General features: G+C 51.4%; 1 protein-coding gene across 23 annotated transcripts in view; it reads left to right on the top strand.

The window, feature by feature from the left end:
- The first annotated feature begins 237 nt into the window (after window positions 1–237).
- Window positions 238–12,310, top strand: part of ZMYND11 (zinc finger MYND-type containing 11) — a 114,324-nt gene continuing 102,251 nt past the window's right edge. For 3 of the 23 annotated variants that reach the window (XM_082739807.1, XM_082739803.1, XM_082739817.1), the window contains exon 1: window positions 402–700. The gene's annotated coding sequence lies outside the window, so the exon portion shown is untranslated. Of the gene's footprint in view, window positions 806–920; window positions 1,100–1,396; window positions 1,549–1,815; window positions 1,943–12,310 lie in introns of those variants that run through there. The other 20 variants (XM_082739811.1, XM_082739799.1, XM_082739815.1 and 17 more) reach the window with 15 other exon arrangements.

Below are 12,310 nucleotides of genomic sequence, written 5' to 3'. Positions count from 1 at the left end.
ATCAGAAGCAGGGCTGCGTTGAAAGGTTGTTTTCTGGACTGGGGTGCATCACAGAACACCTGTGCAAGTAGTGCCCGTTTCTAAATTCTCCCTCTTAACAGAGCAGCTGGATTGGAATCCCGAGATTTCTTGCACAGTCTCTTCCCAGTGATTTTCAGGTGCTTATGCCCAAGGAGAACCAGAGTTAGAAATCTGGGTTGACTGGTCTTCCTCCCGAACCCCCAGTGGAGAAAGGTCATCAGGGAAAATACGTGACGTCTGTCCATACCCGTCCGCCTGTCTCTGAGGCTTAGTCAACCGTACGTCGGGATGTTCTCTCGCTAGATGCACAGCTACCAACGAAAACGAGAGAAGCCGTTTCTCCTTGCACAGATTTGTGCTGCTTCTGCCCAGCGGATCCTGGGCGGTCCCGTAATCCTGGCGGCCCCGCGTGTGCGTGCTTGAGCCGGGGACCCTGGCGCCTCCTTCTCTCTGACGATCGCAGTAACGAGACCTCCCAAGCCGGTTCCCGGTTCCGCTCACCCGCACCCTGACGGCCGCCCGGGCGCGGCAGCTCGGCGGGCGCACGGCGGCGCGGGGCCCGGCCCACCCGGAGCGGACGTGGGCCCGCATCGCCCCCGGCCCCGCAGGTCCGAGCCCGACGATGCTGCGAGCGCCGGGAGCTTTGTGCGCTCGGCTCCCGGCTCCCGCGCGCCCGCACGTACGTAGCCTTCACGTGTGTGCCGCTGTCGGGTGCATGTGTGCGGATGTAGGAATATGCTGAAGCCGATTCGGAGTCGGGCGCCGAGGACAGGACGGAGGGAAGGTGGGTGTGGGCGTGCGCGGCGCCGGCCCGGCCCGGAGGGAGCCGGAGCCCGCGGCCCGCACCCCGCGCCCGCACCCCGCGCCCGCGGCGCCGCCGGCCCGGCCACACAATAAAGTCCGGGGGCGGGCGGGCGGGCGGAGGTGCAGGAGGCCGGGCCGGGCGAGCGGCCGCCCCGCGCACACACCGCCATGTGAGCGGCGCCGCGGCCTCGCAGGACGCAAACTTTCCCCGGCGGCGGCGGCGGCCCAACTTCCCGCCCCGGGCCCCGGGCCTGCCGCGCGGCGCCGAGACCCCGTAAGTGCGGGCGGCGCCCGGCCCCCCGCGCCCCCGGCCGGCAGCCGGGCCACCGCCTTCCCTCCGTCCCGGGCGGGCGCGCGCGGGTCTCGGGTTGTCAACATGGCGCCCCTGAAGCGCCGAGCCGGGGAGGGCGGCGGGGAGCCGGGGCGTCCGGGCGGGGGCCGGGCCGGGCGGGGCGGGGGGCCGGAGCGGAGGCCGGGCCCGCGGGGGAGCCGCCGGGGAGCCCGCGGAGGGGGCCGGGAGGCGGGGAGGCGGCGCGGAGGCCGGGAGGCGGGGAGCGCCCTCCCCCCGCGCGCCCCGCAGGCCTGGGCCCGGGCGGCGGCGGCGGCGGCGGCGGCGGGAAGGAGGCGGCGCGGCGGCGGGGCCGGGCGCGGAGGGGGAGGGCCGGGCGCGGCGGCGGCGGCGGCGGCGGCGGCGGCGGCGGCGGCGAGGACCGGAGCATAATGGTGGGAGACTCGGCCGCGGCGGGCGCGGGGCGCGGGCGGGGGCGTCCGAACGGCGGCGCCGTCGCTTTGTGGAGCCCGGCCCGGCTGCAGCGTCTCCGGCCGCCGGCGCGGTGCGCTCGCCGCCCGCCCTCCCGCCAGCCGCCCCGCGCGGCCCGCCGGGCTTTGTGTCGGCGCGCGGGGGCGGCGGGGCCTGCGGGGGTCCCGCCCGCGCCCCCTCGCCCGCGGCGGGCCCGGGAGGGGCGGGCCGGAGGCGGCGGCGGCGGAGGACGAGGACCGCGCGGGGCCTGCTCGGGCCGGAAGCCGGGGAGTCGCGTGAGCGCCGCTCGCCGGGCCGGCCCTTCCCGCGCGGCCAGGCCTGGGGCCCGCGGGTCGGGGTCCGCCGGAACGCGGCCCTGTGAGTGGGGGAGGGCGGGGGCGCGGGCGCCGGCGTGGCTCGCTGTGGGAGGGCGGCGGCCGCGGCCCGGCAGGGCGGTCCGCGGGCACCCAGGCGGGGCCCGTTGCGCGTCCCCTGGGGCCGGGCTCGGCGGCGGCGCGGCCTGCGCCTCCTCAACAGGTCCTCGCGGGGCCTCGGCGCGCGGTGCGGAGCGGAGCGGCGGGGCCGCGGCCGCGGGGCTCCTGGGCAGGCCCGGGCCCCCCGCTTCCACGTGCACGGCCGCTGGCGGTGCGCGCGGGGCCCGGGGGCGGCTGGGGTCCGGGGGTCCGGGGGGCGCCTCGCAGGTGCCAGATGGCCAGTGCGGGGGCGGCGGCCAGCGCGCTGGAGCGGCCATCGGGCTCCCCGAGGTTTGGGTCCTGGGTGCTCCGGTGCCCCGCATCCCCCCGAGCCTGCTGGAAAACAGTGTTGAAAAGCAGAAAGTGAAACGCTAACTTGTTTTCGTTTCAGCTGAGACACGGAGTAGTTGTAGCTGCTAATCGTGGGATGCGGAACCTTTTCAGGTGGGGGGGGGGTGTCCTCGATTCTAATTCACGGTTGGAAGTTAGCAAGGAGACAGTCTTGCTGGTGCTTCAGAAAGTTTCAATGCTTTTTGGGAAGCAAGGTCACCTTTGTGATTTTTCTGAGTTCTCATTTGTACAGTAAGGAGCGGGACTACGAATTTGTGTTGAGGCGTGTTACTGTCCGCGTCTTTGGCCGACTGCCGCAGGTTACACGGATTATTTTGGGAGATTCTTTATAAGATGGCTAGGCTGGAGAATCCAAGACCAGAAGATGTGGGATGTGATTGTGACAGAATGAATACGGGTTGTTTTCCTTGCTTAAAAACTCTAGCTGCGGTTAACAGGATCTCTGTCTTTTACATGGTCCTTTTGCCCGTAGGTGTTGTGCAGGTGAAAACTGAGTTTCCCTTTTACATTCTGTAAAGTGGGCAATTCATTTTTACAGTTACCGGTTATAAGGTGTTTAAATGCACACATTTGTAGTTGCTTTACAAAGAAACATCACTGGACATGCTAAAGTTCGCTCCAGAGCTCACCCTGAGTATCCCCGGGACATGGCTCTGTCAGGGCTTTGGATGTCCTTTTGCTCGGTGTTTCCTTGAACTGACACGTGTTTCTGTCAACTCTAACCCTTTTGTAATTCTGCCCCTTTCCTTCAGGGGTGATTCAAAATCGTGCATAATAGAGACACTTATACCCTTTGGCATATTTGAGACATGAATCGAAATGAAGAATTTTAGCATTTGTGTTAGAAGTATCACTTGCTGTCCTAGTAATGCCTCAAGAGGTAAACCTCTGGCTGTCCTGTTCTTTCCCTACCTGTACCTTCCTTCAGCTGAATTTTAATGGGAGACATCATGTAAGCAAAGAGGTCGTATCTGGGGGGGAAATCGAGTCAAGGGTCAGACTTGACCTTATGGTAGTTAAAAACTTTTCACTGTTTGGAAACCTTAACTTGCACTTAACACTGACTTTTTTAAAACAGGGTGATTAGATTTTTTTTTGTCCTTTAGATTAGAGAGTGAGCACATAGCAAATGACTTGGAAGACTGACGGCTTAGGTCTGAGTCTCTTCCCTGTCATTCACCAGCAAAGGCACAGTGGCAGATTACTTAAACTCTCCGTGTCCTATCTGGAAAACAAGGACAGTAACTGTACCAACTTCATAGGGCTATGGATGCATGGGTCACTATTAGACTAATTCAGTTCCGTTGAATCCGATTCATTTGGGTTGATGATTGAAACGTGCATGGAAAGGAGCGGTCCTCTGAAATTGCAGCATGGAATGCTTATGCGTGCCTTGGTTACTAATTAGTGTGTGTCGGAGCATACCTCTGACTCCTCCGTGTGTTCACGTTCCTTATCCCGGAGTTAGAAAATAAGCATTTGTTATATTCCTCTAGACTGGTTTATTTGAAGCAGTTTTTAGGATCTTTTTGTCATTACTTTTTTTGCTTTTATTCTCTTTATGGGTAAAATACATGTAACAACATTTACAGTTTTAATTCTAAAATGTATTGTCTCATGGTATTAAGTAAATTCACACTGCTGTGCAGAAATCCTCAGCATCCGTCTCCAGAGCTCTTTTCATTTTGTAAGACTTAAACTCCCTACTTTGTAACACGCACTCTCTTCCTCCCTCCCCCGGTGCCCAGCGCCCACCGATCATGACCTGGGATCTTGATGAAGAGTCTGGGTAACTGAAGCGGGTAGTGTAAGAGTTCTTATTTTACCATTGGGTATCAGCGAATCTTCTCTTTTCCCACTTTGTCATCAGGTTCTATGTTTTGTATTTACTTAAGCAGGAAGACTTTCTGAAAAAGGAATCACTGCTTGTCCCCTTATTTTGATCATTGTAAAATACATAATCCCTCACCAATGATTTTTCTAGGAATTTTGACAAAAAATAACGGGTTTGAGTTTAATTTCTACCTGTATTTCTTGCACAACAACTTTGAGTTACTTTTTTGCAGTGGCATTGTTAAAATTTCAGAACAACTTAAATCTGCTCCGGTGCAGTGATTATGTGGAGATTGGTAGTGATCTGAAGGTTCTCTGTTTCTTCAGTGGTCTGTCCTTTGGTCTTGGTTTTTTGAAACGTTTTGGTATTCAGGAGTTAGTAACATAAATGAATATCATGATACTGTGTACCACATAGTGTATGTGCACCACTCTTCGCCATTGTGCAAAGCTCTTCACATATGCTGTTGCACTGTTAGGAACCCTGTGTGTCATCATCTTAAGAGCACAGCATTCTTCCTTTGAGTTGTGGAAGGCCCCACCCCCTCCCCGCACACCTCCATCCAGACACACACTCTGCGAAGTGCACCAGCTAGTAGCTTTGTGATAGAACTTGCTCTGTAGAACCTAAGAGTTTGAAGATTCCTCTGATAGGAGGTAAAGTGATAGAAACAAAGTTTAATGGGATGGAAATAAAAATAAGTCTAAATATCCAAGAGTAAGTTTTGGTTTTGTTTTTTTAATAATCAAGTCTTAGCTATAGTATTATTTTTTAAGATTTTATATATTTATTTGACAAATCACAAATAGGCAGAGAGGCAGGCAGAGAGAGAGAGGGTGAAGCTGACTCCCCGCTGAACAGAGAGCCCGATATGGGACTCGATCTCAGGACCCTGAGATCGTGACCTGAGCCAAAGGCAGAGGCTTAACCCACTGAGCCCCCCAGGCGCCCTTAGCTGTAGTATTTTACACACCTTGTACCGCCTTAAGGGAAAACCTCATTGCACTATGTGTGCCTGTTAATAATTTTCTACTCAGAAAATTCTTAAGAAGTTACTTAGTTTTATTGTGAAAATGCTGTATAATACCTAATGTGCCAAGTCATTTACAAGGGCAAATAGTCTGTATATTGGACATTAAAAAAAATTTGTGTAGTTCATTATGTACTGGTAGGGACATTTAGGAAATTGTTAGATATAGATACTTAAATTTGTAAAATTGAAGTAAATATCTTTTGTGGAACTAGGAAATATTTAGACATTTAACTAATATTTTATTGTACTTTTTAATGATATTTTCTATTTGATAGCTAAAAGGCTAAATATTTGCCTAACTTTACATGAAATTAAATTAATGGAATACTATTAAATCCACATTTTAAAGACATCATATGGCTTGTCTGTTCAGATGAGAGAAGTCCGATTAGCAGATCCTGTTATGTTGGAAAGCTGTGTAGTGATGAAAACTTGTGTCGTGTTTTATTTATTTTGGAAACTGAATAATATTTATAGTAGATTAACTAGTTTTGTTTTAAATCAATGCTTTTGTCATTCGTTACTCTGTAATTACTGATGCATAAGATTACCTTAAAGTATTGTGTTTTCTTTTAATAGGTACAATATGTTTTAATACCTTGAGTTCATTCATTAAACATTGTTATTTATGGAAACTACTGTGTACTAGACACTTGCCAGTTAACAGTTACTGAAACAAGGGGAGTGTGGCAGAAGAAAGTGTGCAAGTGCTGTGGGACAGTGTGTGTGAGTTAAACTATATTGCATTTAAATTATGAATACTTTTGAGGGTTTACACTGATTTTTTTTCTTTTTTAAGATCTGTTCATTTTAGAGAGAGAGAGAGTACAGTGGGAAGGAAGGGCAGTGAGAGAGAGGGGTCGCGAGACAGGCAGACTCCCTGCTCAGCATGGGGGTCAGGGGGTAGATCTCAGGACCCTGAGATCATGACCTGAGCTGAAATCAGGTCAGATCCTTAATTGGTTAAATCACCCAGACGCCCCTTAACACTGATTTCAAATTTATTCTGATTTGTCACTTTGTGATTTTATTAAGCTTGCCACTAAAAACAACTTTATTGTGATTAATAATTTTTTATGTCCAGATGTTATCTAAACATTTAAGTGACATGTAGACCCACTTAAGATTTTTAATATTTTCTCCAGTTTAACTTATATGTTAAGCAAATCTAAAATATAAAGAGAGAAGAATCTTCTTCCCTACTTAGGCATTTATTGTGTAAACACAGAAGAAATATATGCATAAAATTTTTAATGGATATGTTGAGAGCTTGTCTCCTAATACTAATTCTCACAGTTGGTAATAAAAAATGCTAAGTTTTTTAAAATCAGGAAGATACTGTCATTTATAGGAAGAGAATCTGTCATAAGTACATTTTAACTTGTATCCATATTAGGTCCCTTGAGAAGCTTGCCTGAGAAGCAGTTCCAGAAAGCTGGGTTTCTTTGTAAACATCTTGTTTGAGGCAGTACAGTTTTTTTTAAAAAAGGGTCACTTAGTGGGGCGCCTGGGTAGCTCAGTGGGTTAAACGTCTGCCTTTATCTTAGGTCGTGGTCTCAGGTCCTGGGATCAAGTCCCGCATCAGGCTCTCTGCTGGGGGGGGGGGGAACTCTCTCTCCCTCAGCCCTTCCCCCTGGTTGTGAGAGCTCATATGCGCGAGTGCACACTCTCTCTCTCAAAAAAGTAAAATCTTAAGAAAAAGGGGGGAGTGTCAGTGAGCACCTGCTCTACCCGGCAGTTGTGTTCTTGCTTTAATTTTTGCAACAGCCCCATGAGGGGACTATTACTGCGGTAAGATGATGTGAAGAGTTATGTTGTTATAACAGTTGTGAGTATCTATAGTTTACAAGACCATGGACCAGAGGGTTCAGTGAGCGGTGCGGGAGGTCACACCGAATAAATACCTGATCACCAAGTGGGTTTTGAGTTCAGGTGCACGGCTAGCACGCCTGTATTTTACCTGGCTGCTGTTTCCCTCAAACCCGGCAGCTACCGGGTCTTTGTACTGATGTATCTGCGTCCTCCAATGTGCATTTATAATGCTGCCAGAGCACAGAGTAGTAAAAGAATGTAACTATGTCTGCTCTCCTTGCAAGAACTAGGAGGTGGGAAGAGAGGAGTCCTAGGTACCTCCTGTCAGATCGTCCAAACGCAGAGTTCCTGCTGTCATTTCCCTGGTAACAACAGCTCGCGATCTACGGGCAGCAAGCCTTGGTGGTCGGCTCTTTGTCCTACGGCTACTCTGGGCAGCCCGCAGTGAAGGGAACTTGGCACAGGTGTTGGGGAACCTACGGTCTCCATCTTGATCCTCAGGTATACAAGAGAAAGGGGAGCATTTTCAGGATAAAGTCCAGCCCTGGAGTGTTCTTGCTGTAATAGGGGAGGGCATTATCTTGAGGAAGCTTTTAGCATTCTTTTTGCGGAGTGAGTTCAGCTTGGGTGGAAGTAGCTGATTTCTTGAAAGTAGCTCTGAGTGCTGAGGCTTCAGAGTTCAGTAGGTGTTTCCTGTTCCCTAAAATAAACGAATGTGAGTGGCGTACGGTGGAGAGAGATGAAGTGAGCTGTAGCGCGCACGGACCTGGACCCTGCTGCTCCTCCGAAGGGATGCTGGGATGGGGTGTTAAGTCCGGTTTTCTAATTTAATAGTCGTGGCAAGATTTTTAAGAAGTTTTTAATGGAGGGTAGACATGGAGAAGGCTCTGGGTGGGGAAACTGTCTCATCTCAAAACCTATTATGAAGTTCTTAGGCTTCTTGTAGATTCGTGATTTACCTGCCTGTTGGTGGTTTTTCCGTCTCTGAGCTGCACCTGAGAATACGTCCTGAGTCTGCAGTTGCACATCTACTTTCACTGCTCCGTCCTTCCAGTAGGAACAACTGAGATTAATTTATTTGTGATTTCCGCTGATACGGCATTTAAAGGATTTTTCAGGCATTTTACTAATCATTAGCGGTGGTGTCTTTTTAGATTATGGAGGATCTAACGTTCAAGGTGATTCATTTCTCTTTTGTACTCTTTTTTTTTTTAAGATTTTTTTTTTTATTTTCAAGAGAGACCGCATGAGTAGGAGGGGCAGAGAGAACTAAAGCAGACTCTGTGCTGAGCTGGGAGCCTGATGCGGGCTCTGTCCCAGGACCCCGGGACCGTGACTGAAGCCGGGATCAGGAGTTGGACGGTGAACTGACTGGGCCCCCGGGGCACCTCTTTCTTTTGGACTTGTAATTTAACGTTTCTTATGTTTAAAAAAATCACATTTAATATATAACATAAAAATACTGTTGTCTTTTATTTTGAAATGCCTTCTTTTACTCTTCTGCACACCTAAATTCTAGATACACATAATCTTAGGAAGCCTCTGCTTGTGATGTGTATTCATGTTGGATTGTTTCAGATAAGAAGCTTCAGTTCGAGTCATTAGAAAGTTAAATTTTCTTTTCTTTTTCTTATTTATTTATTTATTTATTTCACAGAGAGCACAAGTCAGCACAGAGCAGGCAGAGAGAGGAGGAAGCAGGCTCCCTGCCAAGCAGAGATCCCGATGCGGCACTCAACCCCAGGACCCTGGGATCATGACCTGAGCTGAAGGCGGAGGCTTTAACCCACTGAGCCACGCAGGCGCCCCTAAATTTTATTTTCTGACGGTTACTGGGTGCAGTGTTCAGTCTCTGTTACTTTCAGATGACTTAAGTTGAGCAACCACTAGGCCAGTTCCAAGCTGGGCCGTCTCCCGGTGGTTGGTTCCACAGAAGCCAGGATGTGTAGCTCGTGGGCTTGAAAGGGGAGGCAGTGGCCCGGGCAGCCTCCGCCTGTGCTGGTTGCCGGTGCGGGCACAGCCCCGTCCACACTTTGTCTCCTGCTGCTGTCGGTCCTCTGGCTTTTTCTACTTGTCCCTCATGTGACAGACACAGCTTTTACACTGTGTCCTCACATTTTCTAACCTGTACACAGTAGTCTGGGTTTTAGATTATTAGATACATTCAAAAGCTGTAGGACTTCCCGCTGTTTAAATTGCATTTTACATGGAGTGGCTTTTTTTTTTTTTTTAAGATTCTATTTATTAGAGCACGAGTAGGGGGGAGGGGGCAGCGGGAGAGGAAGAAGCAGACTCCTGCTGAGTGTGGAGCCCCCCAGGCCCTAGGATCATGACCTGAGCTGAAGGCAGACGCTTCACTGACTGAGCCCCGCCAAGGGCCCCTACATGGAGTGTTCTTGGGAAGGTCACCGTGAAGAGCAGCATGGGAAACGGTGGGTGGGCATCAGCAGTAGGAGGTGGTATTTGTTCGTAAGTCAAGGTTCCATTTCCTAGAAGGGGTCTCAGTACTGGAGATAATAGGGTCACAGGAAGTTGACTTACGGGGAGCCGTGGAGAGAAGTTTGAATTCTGCCAAATGGAATGCTGGCCTCCTGCTGCTGGGCGGCCACTGGCTCTGCTTGGGGCCTCTTCCCTGTGCCGTGGCCTGGACCCTTGAGCAGGGAGTGGAGGTCGCTGGGAACCCTCCTCCCCTCTTCCTGCTGGGGATCTGATCACCTGGCCCGCGGGCTCTTCTGGAGTCTGCTCTCTCCTGCTGGCCCCAGGGTAAAACTTACTTCAGCCGGTAATTCTGTTGACCCTTTCAATAGTGATTTATTTTATTTTTTTTTTAAGATTTTATTTATTTATTTGAAAGAGAGAGAAAGAGAGAGCAGGTCAGCGGGAGAAGCAGGTTCCCCATGGAGCTGGGAGCCTGATGCGGGACTCGATCCCAGGACTCCGGGTCCTGACCTGAGCCCGAGGCCGACGCTTAACCCACTGAGCCACCCAGGCGCCCTAGTGATGTGTTTTTTAATGTGCCAGTAGGACTGGTTGTATTTTAACACTGTAACGTTTGCTTGGGCATCCACTCCAGTGCTGGCGTCAGCTCAGAATGTACTGTCTCTGGGCATTTTTGTTCTTGGCCGAGTTTCATCTTCCGTACCTTACTGCTGACCCTCGGTGATCTGTCCCCTCCGTTTAGCTGCTTTGGCCTCTGCTAGTTCTTGTATTGCTTGTTACTGAAGCGCTCCCCTGGGGTCATCCTCCAGGTTCCAGGCCTGGGAGCCCCAAGTGAAATCCCTGCGTGGTCGCGAGGGTAGGCGAGAGAACCTGCTTTCTGGCTTCGCTGCCTGCGCGGTGGAGGTGCCGCACACTCGTGTGGCCCCAGATCCTCCTGATCGCTCCCGTCTACTCATCTTCTACCGCCCAGTGCGGTGGACTTGCCTGAGCGAGAGAGGGCGTGTGCGGGGCGTCCGTGCCTGGGCTCTGCAGACAGTCCTGCCCTCCGCATGTCCTCAGTCCTTCCAGACACAGCAGCCCAGGCGGTCACCACACATCGGGGGAAATGTGAAACGCGACCAAGCCTTCTCCTGCCGTTTTCACGAGATTACAGGAAACACATTGTAACCAAATTAAAACTTGAATTACTTTAGAAACAGACATTGTATTAAAGTAACAGGAGTTTGGCAGTTTAGCTGTGGAAAGTGCCAGGTTTGTTGGCAGGCTTTGTCGGTGTCTGCGTTGCCGTACACTGTGCCGTGGGAGTTGGGCAAGGTTCCGGTCGCTTCCCTGTGTCATCAAATAGTTAATACGTTTTCACAGCTGGTGCACACGCTGATGCATGTACCGCATCCGTTCCTCGAAGACCGTACAGGAAACACGTGCGGACTGTGTGTTACTCAGTCCTTCTCAGAGGTCGGACGTCCCCATCATGCTGCTCACATCTACTTCCGTCGGTTCTGAAGACAGAATGCTGATTTGTCCTTATTCAAGCTTCACGTTTGCCAGTACACAGTCTGCAAATTATGACAAATCCTCTTTCAAAAAAATGCAAGAAATTAACCCTTCTGGTGGACTTCGCGCAGGCTGGTGTGTCGCCGTGTAATAAATGAGGGGCCACTTGGCGGTGATTTCCAGCGCAAACATCGTGTGCCCTATTTCGTAGATTTTTAAGTTCCTGAAAGACCGTGATCGTGTCATTTTCCCGGATGAGCGGGAGGTCCTGAGAGGAGCACGCATGGCGGAGCCGTGTGCCTTCTGGCCGCGGCACCTCCGCCCTGGGCCTGTCTGTCTGCAGATACAGTGGACGATTTGCTTTTCTTCAGATCCAGCCTTCAGTGTTTGCGTTACAAAGTCATAAAAATGACTGTTTAAAGCATTTCAAAAGTAAAGATGACATTTTATTACAGTTGATTATTTCTCTTCACCATAGTCCTGTGTGCTGTCTGGTCGCCGCAAACACTGAATTCCCCAAACGGGACCCTTTGCCTCTGGGGGAAATACTGGCTTATGTTCCTGCCCGCCCTCTGGTCACATCTTAGTGACCCAAAATGCCGTTTCCATGCTACAGGGCCATTAGCTAAAATCTCTGTAAAAAAGCCAGTCTCAGTGCTGAAAATGTGTTCTCCGTAACCCTTTAATTGCATAAAATTGCCTGCAGATTTAACCTTTTAGGGCTGCGTGTCCCTTTTTGAAACCCACCAGCCAGCCAGCACTGGCTGAGGAGGAGTCGGTGTTGTCCCCACCGCAGGTGCCAGGATTGTAGACCGCCCTGGCTGGCAGCCTCCGAACAGTGCTGTCCACGACACTTTTTGATCTGTTATCCTCTCTGGGTCCACGAATATTGCTGCATTTCCATCTTCTGTGGACTGTAGAAGTTCCTTTAGCACTTTCCAGACTGGCTTCAGGCACAAATGGGTGCATCTTCTCCCTGGTCCTGGGTGAAGGCCCGGTAACCAAAACCCGGCGCCTGAACTATGCGGGCTTGACACCCGTGAGATGGGCTGCTGGGCTCAGCACGGCATTTCAGCACCGCGCTGGGCCCATTCACACCAGGAGATCACCAGCACGCAGCACAGAAATGCGAAAAATGTGGCAGTAGGTCGCCTGCAGACAGACAGTGTTGACAGTGAGCGGAAGAGAGGCAGCCCAAGGTTCCCCTGCAGCTGGGACGCAGCCGGCACCGTGTCTTGTCCCGAGCGATGGCCTGGATTTTAGCAAGCAGGTGAATTCACAAACGTGCGATCTGTACATAATGAGAATCC

This window comes from Mustela nivalis (genome assembly GCF_964662115.1).
Source record: "Mustela nivalis genome assembly, chromosome: 7".
Taxonomy (NCBI): Eukaryota; Metazoa; Chordata; class Mammalia; order Carnivora; family Mustelidae; genus Mustela; species Mustela nivalis.
The sequence above is the reverse complement of the archived record's forward strand: the minus strand, read 5'-3'. Positions and strand labels throughout refer to the sequence as shown.